The following is a 17,602-nucleotide window of genomic DNA, read 5'->3' on the forward strand; positions in this document are numbered from 1 at the left end:
GGGGAAGCATTGTTGTGGTATAGTTAGTAGACTGGAGTGTTGTTGCCGCAATGCAGACGAAACGCTGTTATTTTTATCCAGATTGCAGGTCCACTTTGTTCAGCCTTCATAGGGATGGGGGTGCGTTGCAGTGCACTTAACATACAACATGTTATATGCACGTGTGTTTGAGACAGAGGGGAACAGGTCGCATTTGCAGCAGATATATGCTGGCCATCATAATTCAAATCACGAGACAGACAGGGGTCGGAGGAGAAGACCGGGAAATCTAACATAATGGACAATATTCATCTGTATTTCCAATTCACGAGCCGCGGTTCAGCTGTGCGAGACAAACACTGCCAGTTCGAATCATGCACGACGGGTGCGCGGCTCCCGCTGCACATTTCACGGAGGAAAGCTTCCACAATCTTCGCGAGTTCAATGAAGGATTCGCACAACGGCTTGTCCTGAAAGATGGATTTAAAAACAGAAGCTGTTTACGGGCCACAACCTGTAAGTGTGATTTATTTTTCGTCTATGTGTTTTCCTGTAATAGTTCGTTTTGTTAATTGTACGTTGTAGCAAGATAGTAAACAGATGACAACGCTGTTCTGCAAACCAGTCTGTTAAATGCTCATTCATACTTAACGTTATCCGACGAACACCAAACCTAACCTAATCTCAACAGCGAACTTGGCATTAGTGTAAATTATTCTTTGATTAGAGCTTTTATGTATTATTTATCTACAGGCATGCTAAACACGGTTCTGTGTTTGATTTCGATACAACAGTAAAGCCAATGTTTAGTGTTCGTTTTGGGTTAATAGTTCTTGCGACAGATATTTGGCTATAATCATTCTAAAAATACAAAAGTAACAGTGCCATTCAGTAGCGATCACTATAGATCCGCAGTCTTTACTCTTGAGGACTGAACAGGTTGAACAGGTTCTGCTCGATCATCTTCACTAAAATGTTCTGGGACCGATTCGGGCTCAAATTGGTATGGTTTTATAGACGCCATTAGCACAGTCTACCGGTAAAGGTAAGGGGTGTGACATTTCTGAAAAACGTGCTCTAGGCGGTTAGTAAATCACAACACACTGGGCCAGCTAACCAATCTGAGCCCATTGCGTATTTTTGAGGGACTGTACAACCCGGAAACCTTCACACCATTTTTAAAAGGAGGGACAGAGCAGTGTAGAATAAAGGTCAAATATATGAAAAATAATGACATTTTTTAAAAACAAAGCATGAACACATGTTACAGTGTACCCCACAAGCACAATCAAGCCTTCGAAAGAATGTGTTTTACCACCCCTTTAAATCATTTTTGAGCTGATTATTTTGCACTGAAATGAGTCTGACACACGAGCTCTGACAGCGTTGCATCACGTGTACCTGCGCAATATCATAGCCTACGATTTTCGAAAATATAGTACTATGTTGTCAACTAGTGATATCATCACAAGAACTTTTGAGTTCTTGTTTTTGTCATATGTATTATAATAACTGACAGACACTATCATTTCAGCCGCTCTGTGCAGCTCGAAGCTGAGACACGAATACGTTAGACTATTAACTTAAAGCTTTTACTCTTAAACACAAAAGGCACGTCCACTTTAATAAAAAAGGAATATTAATTAAACAAGCCAGATCAAGAGCAGAAACAAAATAAAGTGCATAACTGAAAAATAAACCATAGGCTCAAAACGAATAGGCTACAAACGTCTCGGTTACGGATGTAACCCTCGTTCCCTGAGGAGGGAACGGAGACGTAACGTTAGTGACTAACGAATGGGGGTTTCGCTTAGAAGCCTATCAACTTCGAGTTTTGAGAAAACGCCCAATGGCGTGCCAATGCCATGGGGCATGCGGAATTTGCATACGTAGCTCCGCCTCACTGCGTGAGTATATAAGGAAGTACGAGGCAATATCGCATTATGTTACCTGCTTGAGGAGCCAAGACTGAACTCCTGCGTTCCAGGCAACACAGCTCGATGTGGCAAGGGGACGTTACGTCTCCGTTCCCTCCTCAGGGAACGAGGGTTACATCCGTAACCGAGACGTTCCCTTTCGTTCAGTCACTACGACGTAACGTTAGTGACTAACGAATGGGGGTCCCAATATAATCCCGCCACTCAGCTGTCTTCCAGTGCCCTGCGTAAGTGTGAGTACCCTGTCGTAAGACTAGTACGGACGAAGGACTCCCACTTAACACAGGATTACCAAGGTACACTGGGAAGCATATCCCAGTGAGGGAATGCCAAGATGCCTACCCGTGGGGAGGACTTAAGAGACACATATGACCCGGAGAGGGTTGCATATGGAAGATCTCTAGGGTACCAGCCGAAGGTGGATTTTTAACCCTAGGGGTGGCGGGGACACGCCAAGGGAAGAAACCCGCTCACTGCGGAGACTTACGGTGAAATACACATGTGGGGGTCGCCGGAGGGAACCATGCACATGGGGCACCTGGCCGGACATGAGGGTCTGGGCTCGAAAGGGCAGACTGAACTGATGTCGGCGTCGACAGTGCTGGAGGAGCTCAGGGCTCTCGGGGAGCTCACCTGAGGAAAATATCGCACATATCCAGTCCGTGGAGTGGAGTGGCGAGCAAGCGAAGACACCTGAGCCTGGCCCATCACCGGCCCCTCGGGGGGGCGAGTACATAGTCGGACACTGGCTCCACTCGGAGATTGTAGAATCTGGCGAATGTGTTGGGTGTCGCCCAGCCTGCAGCTCTGCAGATGTCTGCTAGCGAGGCGCCATGCGCTAGAGCCCAAGAGGAGGCCACACTCCGGGTGGAGTGAGCCCTCACACCAAGGGGACATGGTCGGCCTTGCTGCTGGTAAGCCAAAGCAATGGTGTCCACTATCCAGTGAGACAGCCTTTGCTTTGAGAGAGCACTTCCCTTCCGCTCTCCACCATAACAGACAAAGAGCTGGTCTGAGGTCCTGAAACACTGCGTCATGTCTACGTAGGCGCGGAGAGCGCGTACTGGACAGAGCAATGCCAAGGCTGGGTCTGCCTCCTCCAAAGGCAGCGCTTGCAGGTTCACCACCTGGTCCTTGAACGGAGTGGTGGGAACCTTGGGCACATATCCAGGCCGGGGTCTCAGGATCACGTGAGAGTTAGCCGGCCCGAACTCCAGGCACGCTTCGTCAACCGAAAATGCCTGCAGGTCCCCGACCCTCTTGACTGAGGCCAATGCGGTCAGCAGAGCCGTCTTCATAGACAGAAACTTAATATCGACCGACCGCAAAGGCTCAAGGGGAGGTCTCTGCAGAGCAGTTAACACTACTGCGAGGTCCCAAGAGGGTACGAGAGGAGAGCGAGGAGGATTCAGTCTCCTAGCTCCCCTCAGGAACCTGATGACCAGGTCGTGCTGACTTACCTTTTTGTTCTCCAAGAGATCGTGGTGGGCAGATATTGCGGCCACATATACCTTGAGGGTGGAGGGAGACAGCCTTCGCTCCAGCCCCTCTTGGAGAAACTGAAGCACGGACCCGATCGGACATTTCCAGGGGTCTTCTTGGCGGGAAGAGCACCAGGTGACGAAGAGGTTCCACTTCAACGCATAGGCATGCCGAGTGGACTCTGCCCTAGCGGAAGTGATGGTGGCGACCACCGTAGGTGGTAGGCCACTCAAACCTGCCGGGTCCCGTCTAGGAGCCACACGTGGAGGTTCCAAAGGTCGGGACGCGGGTGCCAATGGGTGCCCTGTCTCTGAGTAAGGAGGTCCGGTCTCAGAGGAATAGGCCAGGGAGGGGCTGTCGCAAGGAGAATGAGTTCGGGGAACCAGGTCCGGCCGTGCCAGTACGGGGCGACCAAAAGGACCTGCTCCTTGTCCTCCCTGATCTTGCACAGAAGCTGTGCGAGTAGGCTCACTGGGGGAAACGCATATTTGCGTAGGCCCCGCGGCCAGCTGTGCGCCAGTGCATCCGTGCCGAGCGTGCCCTCGGTCAGGGAATAATACAGGCTGCAGTGGGAAGAGTCGTGGGAGGCAAACAGGTCTACCTGTGCGTCGCCGAACTGTTCCCAAATCAGCTGAACCGTCCGGGGATGGAGTCTCCATTCTCCCGGGAGAGGCTGAAACCGCGAGAGCTCGTCGGCTGCGTGGTTCAGGACTCCCGGAATATGGACAGCACGAAGGGACCTCAGGCGCTTCTGACTCCATAAGACGAGATGGCGGGCGAGTTGAGACATGCGGCGGGAGCGTAGACCGCCCTGGTGGTTGATGTACGCTACTACGGCCGTGTTGTCTGTCCGGACAAGCACATGTTGACCCTTCAGCAACGCTCGGAAGCGGTGCAGGGCGAACCGTACTGCCAGCAACTCGAGGCAATTGACATGCAGGAGGCGCTGGGGTCCTGTCCAGGAGCCCGCGGCTGCTTGTCCATTGCACATGGCACCCCAGCCCGTGGCAGAAGCATCCGTCGATACGACAACATGCCTGGAAACTCGTTCTAAGGGCACACCGGCCCGTAGAAAGCTGAGGTTCGACCACGGGGTGAGTGTCTGTAAGCAGGCCCGAGTCACTTGGACCCGGAGCGTGCCAGACTGCCATGCCCATCTCGGGACTCGATCGCGAAGCCAGTGCTGAAGCGGTCTCATATGAAGCAATCCGAGCGGCGTTACCGCGGCTGCAGATGCCATATGCCCCAGGAGCCTCTGAAAAAGTTTCAGTGGAACCGCATTCTTGCTCTCGATTTGTCGGAGGCAAGTCAGCAGAGACTGTGCGCGCTCGCTCGAAAGCTGCGCGTACATGGCGACCGAGTCGATCTCCATACCGAGAAAAGAGATCCTCTGCACTGGGCAAAGTTTGCTCTTCTCCCAGTTGACCCGAAGGCCCAGACGGGTTAAGTGGTGGAGAACCAGATCTCTGTGTCCGCAAACCTGCTCTCGAGAGTGGCCTAGTATGAGCCAGTCGTCGAGGTAGTTCAGGATGCGGACCCCGTGCTGCCAAAGGGGCGCAAGGGCTGCCTCGGCGATCTTCGTGAAGACGCGAGGGGACAGAGATAACCCGAATGGGAGAACTGCGTACTGGTATGCCCGCCCCTCGAAAGCAAACCGTAGGAACGGTCTGTGTCGAGGAAGGATGGAGACATGGAAGTAGGCGTCCTTCAGGTCGATCGCTGCAAACCAATCGTCCGGACGAACGCATTCGAAAAGGCGTTTCGCAGTCAACATCTTGAACGGAAGCCGGTGAAGGGATCGGTTCAAGATGCGAAGGTCCAGGATTGGCCGTAACCCACCGGTTTTCTTGGGTACAATGAAGTAGGGGCTGTAGAACCCCGACCTCATTTCGGCTGGAGGGACAGGCTCGATCGCACCCTTCGCCAGTAGAGTGGCAATCTCCGCACGCATGACGGGGGCATGGGCCCCGGTCACGGTATAGCGGACTCCCCTGTAACGGGGAGGAGCCTGCGCGAACTGAATCGCGTAGCCGAGCCTGACGGTCCGGGCAACCCAGCGGGACAGCCCCGGAAGCTGAAGCCAGGCTTCCAGAGACTGCACCAACGGGGTCATACGGACAGTAGGCGTACCCCGGGTGGGGCAGCGAGGCAGCGTTACCGGCGCGGACAGGGGAGGCTGTTGGGCGTCCCCGGGTCGGAGCACGGTTAACGGCTGCGCCCTGACAGAGGAGACCAGGGAAGGACTCGCGTTCCACGGGGGTCTGCTCTGCCAGGGGGCTGGCGACAGAGAGGGACGAGAGTGGCGTGACCCGAGGGTGGCGCGCACTGCCGTCACCGATCTCTGGGGGCTCAGAGACAGGAACATGAGTTCTTCCCAAGCGCCGCTAGCCCGGGGGCCAGCAGCGGAAGGATTTTCCCCCGGCCCTCCACCGGGGGAAGGAGAGGCCCTGCTACCATCCCCTGGGAAGAACTGGAACCCATCTCTGAGTTGTCCACCTCCATCCTGGCGTTTAACCAGTCTGGGGAGCGGACTGGGCGACATCCTCAACCACCTCCACGGCGCGGCCCAGGTGAAGGCTGCTGCTGGGGCCGGGCGGGAAGAGGGAGGGCGCCCTCGGCGGCGAGCGGACTGAGGCGACTGGGCCGGCGGCTGGTGCAGCAGCTGGCCGCCGGGGCAGTACGTGTTGCAGCCTCAGTCTGCTCTGGGGCGGCCAAGAACTGTTGGGCGCAGTTCTAAGCCGCGCCGCCGAAGAGGCCAGCCTGGGATATGGGTGAGTTGAGGAGGCGGGCCCGCTCAACGTCCTCCACATCACCAGGTAAGGCCTGGTGTTCTCCCGGACCACAGCTGTGGACATCGCCCGACCCAGGGAGCGTGTGGCCACCTTCACCGCCCGGGGGCGGGGTCAGTTGCGGCACGCAGCTCAATGAAGAGCCCTGGGTCGGCTCCACCCTTGTGCATGTGCAAAGGGGCGGCGGCCTGCCCGTAGCACTGCGGGACCACGCCACCGAAGTAGACGAGCCCACAGGCTTTGGGGGGGGTGCTTAGGACAGCCACACCACGCCACGTCAAAGCCCTCTGTGGACACCGTAGTGCGCAACAGAGAGTTCAACAGTGGGGGGGGAGGGGGCCCCAGTGTACCCTAGGCCGCGGCCCCATCAAGGGCAGAGAAGGCGGAGGAGGCCACCAAACGGTCACGAGAAGCACGGGGACTTCCGGGACCGCGTGATCTCCTCATGCACCCCGGGAGCGAAAGGCATTGGGGGCGGGGCCCAACAGCTGTCGGGTGCCGCCCCTAAAAACCAATCGCGCAACCACGAGCACCCGCGACTGGGCGGAGTTCCACACCAGCGCGAGACTCGCGGCTGCCCGAGATAACATGGCTGTCAACTTTAGGTCAGATCAGGCAGTGCTGACACACCCGGAGGCGGAGCACAACCTAATCGTCATCCCCAAAGGACTCCAGCCCACCTTGGGATGCGGCGATCGACATCTCACTGCTATCCGGAGCGTGAACTGAACGAACGGGGCGTCAGAGACGGGCCGTAGATTCAATCCAACACTCGCGGAAGCGATGTATAAGAGGGGGGTGTGGCCCGAGGAATGAACGTCGGGGTTCTTAATACCACAGCACCGCCCTCAGGTCACCCTGGCCACCAGCCAAAGTACCATCTCACTCGGGGACGGTAGATTGGGGTGTGGCAGAGGGGACTCTCTCTCCTCACGGAGATCATTGAGTCTCGACCGTGACATCGCGATGGTCACGCCCCCGCAATGGAAACGTGACACATCCGCAAACACTGCCCGTGCGCGCTGAAGCCCAAACACGCTCGAGCAGTGAATGCGTCCTCAGACAGCAGCGGAAAATCGATCGCACCCGGAAGTGCACGGGCGAACCGTCTTGAAAAAGACGTGCCACGCGCAAGCTCTTTTTGTGAGAGGAAAACCTTGCAGTCGATGCCGAAGCGCCCAGGGAAACACACACCAGCTGTCAGGCGGACCACTGCACAGATCAGCAGGCAGGAAGTATGCGATCACTGGAACGCGCCGTCACACCAACACCGACTGGAAAGCTGCTCGTCTCGAAGAAGCTGACAGAGTCTCAGAAGGCTGTAGGAGTGAAGAGGTAGGTACTCTTGGCTCCGAAAGCAGAAACATAATGCGATATTGCCTCGTACTTCCTTATATACTCACGCAGTGAGGCGGAGCTACGTATGCAAATTCCGCATGCCCCATGGCATTGGCACGCCATTGGGCGTTTTCTCAAAACTCGAAGTTGATAGGCTTCTAAGTGAAACCCCCATTCGTTAGTCACTAACGTTACGTCGTAGTGACTGAACGAAAGGGAACAGTGGGCACAGCGCATCGCGCATTAGTCTCAAAATAAAAAACATTGAAATATGGCAATTCTGATATGTTCATATAGCCTACTCAAAACAGACGGGGCAACCTAACGCAGACAAGTTATCTTACCGTTTTTAGGTGATCTGACATGTTTGTCGTCGAGCTGTGATATGCAAAAGGTTGCTTGCAAAATTTGCATTCGACTTTTTTCCCATTTTCTATTTTAAAAAAATGCTGCCACACTGCCGATGTCTTTGTTGACATGGTAGAAGAGGACTGACTAGGAAAACGCTCTCACAATTAAATAAATAGTATACAGCAAAGTAGCCTAACGTAACTTCAGTCTGTCTCTCTTCTCCAGTGGGTTGGGCTAATCCAAAAGAAGTGGAAACAAGGGGGGTGTTCTGAAGACAAGACTGTTACCTGTGAAACAGGGGCGCTCTGAAAACACCCCCATTAGCAATTATGTGCTTTCCACCTGATGAAATGAACGCGGCAAAACGGATGAAATTAATCGACCAATCAGAATTTTGGTCGAGCCAGAACGTATCGACTAATAATCGACTAATCGACTGGGAGAATACAGCCCTACTCATTTCCTGACCCCATTGTTTCAAGCTTAAAGGGATAGTTCACCCAAAAATTTTTAATTATCCCATGATTTACTCACCCTCAAGCTGTATATTTCAGCCAAACACAATCAGAGTTATATTAAAAACATATCCTGGCTCATCCAAGCTTTATAATGGGAGTGAATGGTACCTAATGCTGCATTCACACCATAGACTGTAAAAAAAAATGGACGTAGTGTCCGTGACGTCACCCATAGGATTCTGAAGAGCAATTTTGAAGTGTAAAGTAGGGTTGATCTTGTCATCGCTCGTCACTCCCGGATAACAGAAAATGGGCAAAGAGGCGGGACGTGGGCGGAGCTGAGGTGATGTGATGACTAACAGACAGCAGACAAACGACAATCCACCTGTCACTCAAAGTGGCCACGCCCTTAATTATGCAGAACTTTAAGGCTTTATATAATGTAAATGAATGAGTTATAAATAAATTCACCCCCCTCACAGTCGTCATGAAGAGCAAAATGAGCCATATAGACCAAAACCACAGTGTGTCCCAGACTGTAAACATGTGTTCTTCTGCTGTAAAGTTGGGCATTTTAACATGAGCTCAATGAGATTCTGCTCTTTCTGGAGTCTGCCTCTAGTGGCCAGTCCATGAACTGCAGTTTTACTTCCGTATTGGCTTCAAGAGAAACTGCAGGAGGTGCCGCTTGGTTCACTCCAAACACAAATAGAGCGTCAAATTAGTGTCTATTGAGTCTAGTTGGACGCTTGAACATTTTGAATCCACTCGCGCGTCCACAGCGAAATGGATGCGCATATAAATCAAGCGTTTGAAGCGAAATAGAAGCGTGTTCAACACCACTCTGCCTCTTTTCATTTTCATTAAAAAAATATTAAATATTAATAGCCACACAAATATGGTTCAGGCAACGCATACCTGGACTATCTTCACTGCAAGTCTATATTTATAACAAATGAAATATAAAACACAACCCTGCCTCTTTTCGTTTGCATTTAAAAACAAATATTAAACACATTAATATGTGGTTCAGACAATAAGTGTGCATATATATGTTTATCACTGTGACATAAAACACAAACCAGTCTCTTTTTGTTAAATGTCAGTTTGTGTGTGATCAATAATAGCCATTATAAAAGTATAAGTAAAAGGTATAAGAAGCTATAAAATAAAGCAAACAATTCAGTCAAACAAAGTCAGCGCTAGTACAACGGCACTAAATAGCCTGAAAAAATAAAGTTATGAAACTTCTCTTTGCCCTCAGTCAAAACAATTATAGATTCATGAGACCAAAGATCGGCCGTTAGATCTGCACAAGATGAATTATATCCCATGTTTAACCGCTACAGAGACATCAGAGCCAGCGGCAGAAGGACTGGCCGAGGAAAGGCTGCTCTCGCCGGGGTTAATGAGCGCTGAGCGCCGCTGATCCACTGGAGCTCACAGCTCCAAAAACACCAGATCAAATTTACAATAAATAAACCACAGATTTGAGCTTTCAACAACTGCATTCTCACCTGAAAAAGTCTTAAAACTACATTTTGTGACACAATAGTAGTATTTTTAAATTATGCAGGGTTTCTCATCACGTCACTTCACCACGTGACAGCAGAAAGCCGGCTCCTGATTGGTTAACGCGGCACTCCAGACGCGCGTCAACACGTCTTTACATTGACTTAACATGGAAATCACTTGCTCCAGACGCTCTACTCGCATTCGGTGTGAACGCAGCATTAGATTTTGAAGCCCAAAAAAGTGTATCCATCCATCATAAAACTAATCCATACGGCTCCAGGGGGTTAATAAAGGGCTTTTTGTAAGAAAAAATATTAGTGCTGGGCATCGATAAAAAAAATTAACGAATTAATCACATTTCTTTCTGTAATTAATCGCGATTAATCGCAAGTTTTTAATATTTTAAGTTTTTAATATTTTGATATTGTAATAATTTCAGTTACTCTCCAAATTAATGTATAAACAATTTAAAGATAGCATATTTTAAATATGTGTTGTATTGTCATGTTTTTATGAATGAAGGCCAGTATCACTGATGTGTCTATGAAACATTAATGACGTTACATTACAGTATAACTGAAAGCTCCCAATTTCAACATTTATTAGGCTTTAAAAAACAACTTTTAATTTAAGTGAACTTAAAACAATCTTTACATAAACCCAAAATAATAAATGTTATATTTACCCATGGCCTTCCCTGTTATACATATACAGAAATGTAATAGTTATCAAACCTTCCTTAACTGCATAAATAATAAATGAAATATAGATGAATCATCATTAAAGCTACAATTTTCTCTGTTCCCGTTGTTCTTTGATGAACATTAATGACATCATCATCAGTGCCACTGTCACTTTAAGAACAGCCGCGGATCTCACTCGCTGTCCCGCGCATCTCATTTCCTCACAACTCTTTAAGTTTATTTAAGACGTTATTTAACTAATTTAAGACTTCTAATATGAGAATACTCAAAATCCTCTGTGTTATTGTTTGTTCAAGAGCAAAAGAGAACTCGATGTGAGCAGGAAACTGACGCGAGTCTATCTATGCGTCGAGTGTGTGTGTGTGTGTGTGTGTGTGTGTGTGTGTCAGTGTCCCTTGATTAGCTGACATGAGACGCATCCACACACACACAGAGACACAGACAGGACACTGGCATACAGCGCGCTCTCTTGTGTCTTGTCGCGCTTGGAAGCATTTACATGAATAGGAGCGTGATGATCATGTAACGCTAGGCAAAAATGGATATAAAAACGTACGCTGTGTTATTTGCGTTAAATATTTTTAATGCGTTAAGCTGAAAAAATTTATCGCCCGCGTTAACGCGTTAATTTGCCCAGCCCTAAAAAATATACATATTTATAACTTTATAAACTATAATCACTGGCTTCATTCCGGTAATGGCCGTACTCCTTCCGGCTGAAGAGTGACCTCTGACTAGAGGTCGACCGATTGATCGCTTTTGCTGATTAGCACCGATAACAGATTGATGGAACATATAGAGATGTATAGAGAAGAACTGGAGGGACTTTGGAAACATTTTTCATGCTCAAACAGCAACATTACACACTACAGATGAACATGGACAAAAGGTCCTCTTTAAAATGTAAACAAGTGTAAATATCAACATATATGTCTAAAGGTTTGAAGTCTGTCAGGTAAAACATGAGCTTATTGATGTAATTCAATCAATCTGTTGTTTTATTCCATCTGTCACTCCTGGCCAGAGGCTTCTGTTAATATTTAGTTTATACATAGAGTTTTGTTTCAAGTTTACTCATGCAACACACAAATATTTAGTAGTGTGTAAGTTGCTAGGGTGTTCTGGGTGTTTGCCAGGACGTTGCTACGGGGTTGCTAGGGTGTTTGCCAGGATGTTGCTATGGGGTTGCTAGGTTGTTTACCAGGATGTTGCTATGGGGTTGCTATGGTGTTTGCCAGGGTGTTGCTAGGGTGTTCTGGGTGTTTGCCAGGACGTTGCTATGGGGTTGCTAGGGTGTTCTGGGTGTTTGCCAGGATGTTTCTATGGGGTTGCTAGGGTGTTTGCCAGGATGTTGTTATGGGGTTGCTAGGGTGTTTGCCAGGACTTTGCTATGGGGTTGCTAGGGTGTTCACCAGGATGTTGCTATGGGGTTGCTAGGGTGTTCTGGGTGTTTGCCAGAATGTTGCTGTGGGGTTGCTAGGATGTTCTGGGTGTTTACCGGGATGTTGCTATGGGCTTGCTAGGGTGTTCGCCAGGATGTTGCTATGGGGTTGCAAGGGTGTTCTGAGTGTTTGCCAGGACGTTGCTATGGGGTTGCTAGGGTGTTCTGGGTGTTTGCCATGATGTTGCTATGGGGTTGCCAGGGTGTTCGCCAGGATGTTGCTATGGGGTTGCTAGGGTGTTCTGGGTGTTTGCCAGGATGTTGCTAGGGTGTTCGCCAGGATGTTGCTATGGGGTTGCTAGGATGTTCTGGGTGTTTGCCAGGATGTTGCTATGGGGTTGCTAGGGTGTTCTGGGTGTCTGCCAGGTCATTGCTATGGGGTTGTTATAAAATGATCTGGGTGTTTGCCAGGGCATTTCTATGGGGTTGCTAGGGTGTTCTGGGTGTTTGCCAGGATGTTTGTTATGGGGTTGCTAGGGTGTTCTGGTTGTTTGCCAGGGTGTTTCTATGGGGTTGCTTAAAAATAATGTGGATGTTTGCCAGGGCGTTGCTTTGGGGTTGCTAGCGTTTTCTGGGTGTTTGCCAGGCCATTGCTAGGGTGTTTTGGATGTTTGCCAGGGCGTTTCTATGACCAGTGTGTTGTAATTGGCGCTTCGATGTCTCACCCCTTACCAAAACTGCGGGTTTCAACACACTACCAACTAACTAACTCAACCAGGCCCCGCCCCTTTATTCTGCATATGTCTTGGGCAGGAATTATTTAAAAGAGGAATATTGTGACATGTTCGTTCCTGGAAGAAAACGCAACACTTCAATGGAGGCGTTTCAGGGAGTTCAGAAACATTGACACTGATATAGAGAAGAACTTTCTCATGCTCAAACAGCAATATTACACACTAAAGACAGATGAACATGGACAAAAGGTCCTAAACAAGTGTAAATATCAACATTATCATATATGTCTAAAGGTTTGAAGTCATGAGCTAATTGATGTAATTCAATCAATCTGTTGTTTTATTCCATCTGTCACTCCTGGCCAGAGGCTTCTGTTAATATTTAGTTTATACATACAGGGAGTGCAGAATTATTAGGCAAGTTGTATTTTTGAGGATTAATTTTATTATTGAACAACAACCATGTTCTCAATGAACACAAAAAACTCATTAATATCAAAGCTGAATATTTTTGGAAGTAGTTTTTAGTTTTAGCTATTTTAGGGGGAAATCTGTGTGTGCAGGTGACTATTACTGTGCATAGTTATTAGTCAACTTAACAAAAAACAAATTTATACCCATTTCAATTATTTATTTTTACCAGTGAAACCAATATAACATCTCAACATTCACAAATATACATTTCTGACATTCAAAAACCAAACAAAAACAAATCAGTGACCAATATAGCCACCTTTCTTTGCAAGGACACTCAAAAGCCTGCCATCCATGGATTCTGTCAGTGTTTTGATCTGTTCACCATCAACATTGCGTGCAGCAGCAACCACAGCCTCCCAGACACTGTTCAGAGAGGTGTACGGTTTTCCCTCCTTGTAAATCGCACATTTGATGATGGACCACAGGTTCTCAATGGGGTTCAGATCAGGTGAACAAGGAGGCCATATCATTAGATTTTCTTCTTTTATACCCTTTCTTGCCAGCCACGCTGTGGAGTACTTGGACGCGTGTGATGGAGCATTGTCCTGCATGAAAATCATGTTTTTCTTGAAGGATGCAGACTTCTTCCTGTACCACTGCTTGAAGAAGGTGTCTTCCAGAAACTGGCAGTAGGACTGGGAGTTGAGCTTGACTCCATCCTCAACCCGAAAAGGCCCCACAAGCTCATCTTTGATGAGACCAGCCCAAACCAGTACTCCACCTCCACCTTGCTGGCGTCTGAGTCGGACTGGAGCTCTCTGCCCTTTACCAATCCAGCCACGGGCCCATCCATCTGGCCCATCAAGACTCACTCTCATTTCATCAGTCCATAAAACCTTAGAAAAATCAGTCTTGAGATATTTCTTGGCCCAGTCTTGACGTTTCAGCTTGTGTGTCTTGTTCAGTGGTGGTCGACTTTCTGCCTTTCTTACCTTGGCCATGTCTCTGAGTATTGCACACCTTGTGCTTTTGGGCACTCCAGTGATGTTGCAGCTCTGAAATATGGCCAAACTGGTGGCAAGTGGCATCTTGGCAGCTGCACGCTTGACTTTTCTCAGTTCACGGGCAGTTATTTTGCGCCTTGGTTTTTCCACACGCTTCTTGCGACCCTGTTGACTATTTTGAATGAAACGCTTGATTGTTCGATGATCACGCTTCAGAAGCTTGGCTATTTTAAGACTGCTGCATCCCTCTGCAATATATCTCACTATTTTTGACTTTTCTGAGCCTGTCAAGTCCTTCTTTTGACCCATTTTGCCAAAGGAAAGGAAGTTGCCTAATAATTATGCACACCTGATATAGGGTGTTGATGTCATTAGACCACACCCCTTCTCATTACAGAGATGCACATCACCTAATATGCTTAATTGGTAGTAGGCTTTCCAGCCTATACAGCTTGGAGTAAGACAACATGCATAACGAGGATGATGTGGTCAAAATACTCATTTGCCTAATAATTCTGCACTCCCTGTAGAGTTTCAACTAAGTTTTACATTTTGCATTTTGTAGTGTGTAAGTTGTAACTTATTGCCCCTTTTCATCAAATCAAGGCTATGTTTAACTGGTGCATCCGGCTCATATATCATTGAGACTTGAAGGTGCAGGACTCTTTTACTAGGCCTAGTTAACATCCGAAACACTAGTGTCCTAAATAGAAGCCTCAACTGCACCGACAGCCCATTCAAGCAGCAGATAGAGGTCATGTCTTTCATTCTGACCTTCAAAGATCATTGCCAAGTTAATACAGTGCGGCAGCCACTCGACCTGATGGAGTGAAAATATCCTGCCATCAGACGAAAGAACACGCTGTAGTCACTGGTCACATTCTTATTCAAACCAGAGAGCAAAGGTAAGGCAGACGTCTCCCTCGATCTGCTCACAGACTACATGAACTCTCTGAGATTCACATGCATCACATTAATGTGACAGGAAGACTCGGGGGAGATTGCGTGTCAGCAGGTGAAGCTTTAGACCTCTGCGAGTGAAGCTCTGAGATCTGCATACAGCCTCTGGAAATCCATTCACGCCTCAGCGCAATGCGAGAGAGGGCAGGAAATGTGAAATTCAATCTCTGAGTGCTGACAAATCAAGATTTCGGTGTTGGATGCGATTCGAAAGGCGGTCTATAAATAGAACAGAGCTCAGAAACGCGGCTGATTATAGTCATTAAATAGAGTTTTTGTTGCCGCCGTGATGCTATAGAGGAGTTCTCGACTCTGGGCCTCGAGGTCAACGTTCCTGCTGAGTTTTGCTCAAAACCTAAACAATCAAGCTAATCAAAGTCTTCACGATTATTTGAAAGTTACAGGCAGGTGAGATTGAGCAAGGTTAGAGCTAAACTCTGCAGGGAAGTGCACCTCGAGGGCCAGAGTCAAGAACCCCTGCCATAGATTGATCTGGGTGTTTAACAGGGTGTTTCTATGGGGTTGCTATAGATTGATCTGGGTGTTTAACAGGGTGTTTCTATGGGGTTGCTATAGATTGATCTGGGTGTTTGCCAGGGTGTTTCTATGGGGTTGCTATAGATTGATCTGGGTGTTTGCCAGGGCGTTTCTATGGGGTTGCTATAGATTGATCTGGGTGTTTGCCAGGGTGTTTCTATGGGGTTGCTATAGATTGAGCTGGGTGTTTGCCAGGGCGTTTCTATGGGGTTGCTATAGATTGATCTGGGTGTTTGCCAGGGTGTTTCTATGGGGTTGCTATAGATTGAGCTGGGTGTTTTCCAGGGTGTTTCTATGGGATTGCTATAGATTGATCTGGATGTTTGCCAGGGCGTTTCTATGGGGTTGCTATAGATTGATCTGGGTGTTTGCCAGGGTGTTTCTATGGGGTTGCTATAGATTGATCTGGATGTTTGCCAGGGCGTTTCTATGGGGTTGCTATAGATTGATCTGGGTGTTTGCCAGGGTGTTTCTATGGGGTTGCTATAGATTGATCTGGGTGTTTGCCAGGGCGTTTCTATGGGGTTGCTATAGATTGATCTGGGTGTTTGCCAGGGCGTTTCTATGGGGTTGCTATAGATTGATCTTGGTGTTTGCCAGGGTGTTTCTATGGAGTTGCTATAGATTGATCTGGGTGTTTGCCAGGGTGTTTCTATGGGGTTGCTATAGATTGATCTGGGTGTTTGCCAGGGTGTTTCGATGGGGTTGCTATAGATTGATCTGGGTGTTTGCCAGGGTGTTTCTATGGGGTTGCTATAGATTGATCTGGGTGTTTGCCAGGGTGTTTCTATGGGGTTGCTATAGATTGATCTGGGTGTTTGCCAGGGTGTTTCGATGGGGTTGCTATAGATTGATCTGGGTGTTTGCCAGGGTGTTTCTATGGGGTTGCTATAGATTGATCTGGGTGTTTGCCAGGGTGTTTCTATGGGGTTGCTATAGATTGATCTGGGTGTTTGCCAGGGCGTTTCTATGGAGTTGCTATAGATTGATCTGGGTGTTTGCCAGGGTGTTTCGATGGGGTTGCTATAGATTGATCTGGGTGTTTGCCAGGGTGTTTCTATGGGGTTGCTATAGATTGATCTGGGTGTTTGCCAGGGTGTTTCTATGGGGTTGCTATAGATTGATCTGGGTGTTTGCCAGGGTGTTTCTATGGGGTTGCTATAGATTGATCTGGGTGTTTGCCAGGGTGTTTCTATGGGGTTGCTATAGATTGATCTCTGTGTTTGCCAGGGTGTTTCTATGGGGTTGCTATAGATTGATCTGGGTGTTTTCCAGGGTGTTTCTATGGGGTTGCTATAGATTGAGCTGGGTGTTTTCCAGGGTGTTTCTATGGGGTTGCTATAGATTGATCTGGGTGTTTGCCAGGGCGTTTCTATGGGGTTGCTATAGATTGATCTGGGTGTTTTCCAGGGTGTTTCTATGGGGTTGCTATAGATTGAGCTGGGTGTTTTCCAGGGTGTTTCTATGGGGTTGCTATAGATTGATCTGGGTGTTTTCCAGGGCGTTTCTATGGGGTTGCTATAGATTGATCTGGGTGTTTGCCAGGGTGTTTCTATGGGGTTGCTATAGATTGATCTGGGTGTTTGCCAGGGTGTTTCTATGGGGTTGCTATAGATTGATCTGGGTGTTTGCCAGGGCGTTTCTATGGGGTTGCTATAGATTGATCTGGGTGTTTGCCAGGGCGTTTCTATGGGGTTGCTGTAGATTGATCTGGGTGTTTGCCAGGGCGTTTCTATGGGGTTGCTATAGATCAGTGGTCACCAACCTTTTCAAGCCAAAGATCCCTGACCTTAGCCTTGATGAAAGGCAAGATCTACCTATAGATTTTTCATGGCCGATTCAGAGGTTTTTTTTATTTCCGAGACCATCTGTCGTTTTTTAAGCAAATTTATTTGTTGTTTATTTGCTCTATAACAGGCCAAAGTGACCTTAAAAAAAATGCCATTTGAAATGTGAGGCAACCACTGCATTTTAATTATGATCCAAACAAAGATACACATATGTAGCATGAGCAGT

At 48.2% G+C, this 17,602-nt stretch overlaps 1 protein-coding gene across 1 annotated transcript in view; it reads left to right on the forward strand.

Annotated features, from left to right (window-relative positions):
* sntg2 (syntrophin, gamma 2) overlaps positions 1 to 17,602 on the forward strand; it is a 190,551-nt gene that overhangs the window by 83,271 nt on the left and 89,678 nt on the right. The window lies entirely within an intron of this gene.

Source organism: Gobio gobio, assembly GCF_949357685.1.
Source record: "Gobio gobio genome assembly, chromosome: 13".
Taxonomy (NCBI): domain Eukaryota; kingdom Metazoa; phylum Chordata; class Actinopteri; order Cypriniformes; family Gobionidae; genus Gobio; species Gobio gobio.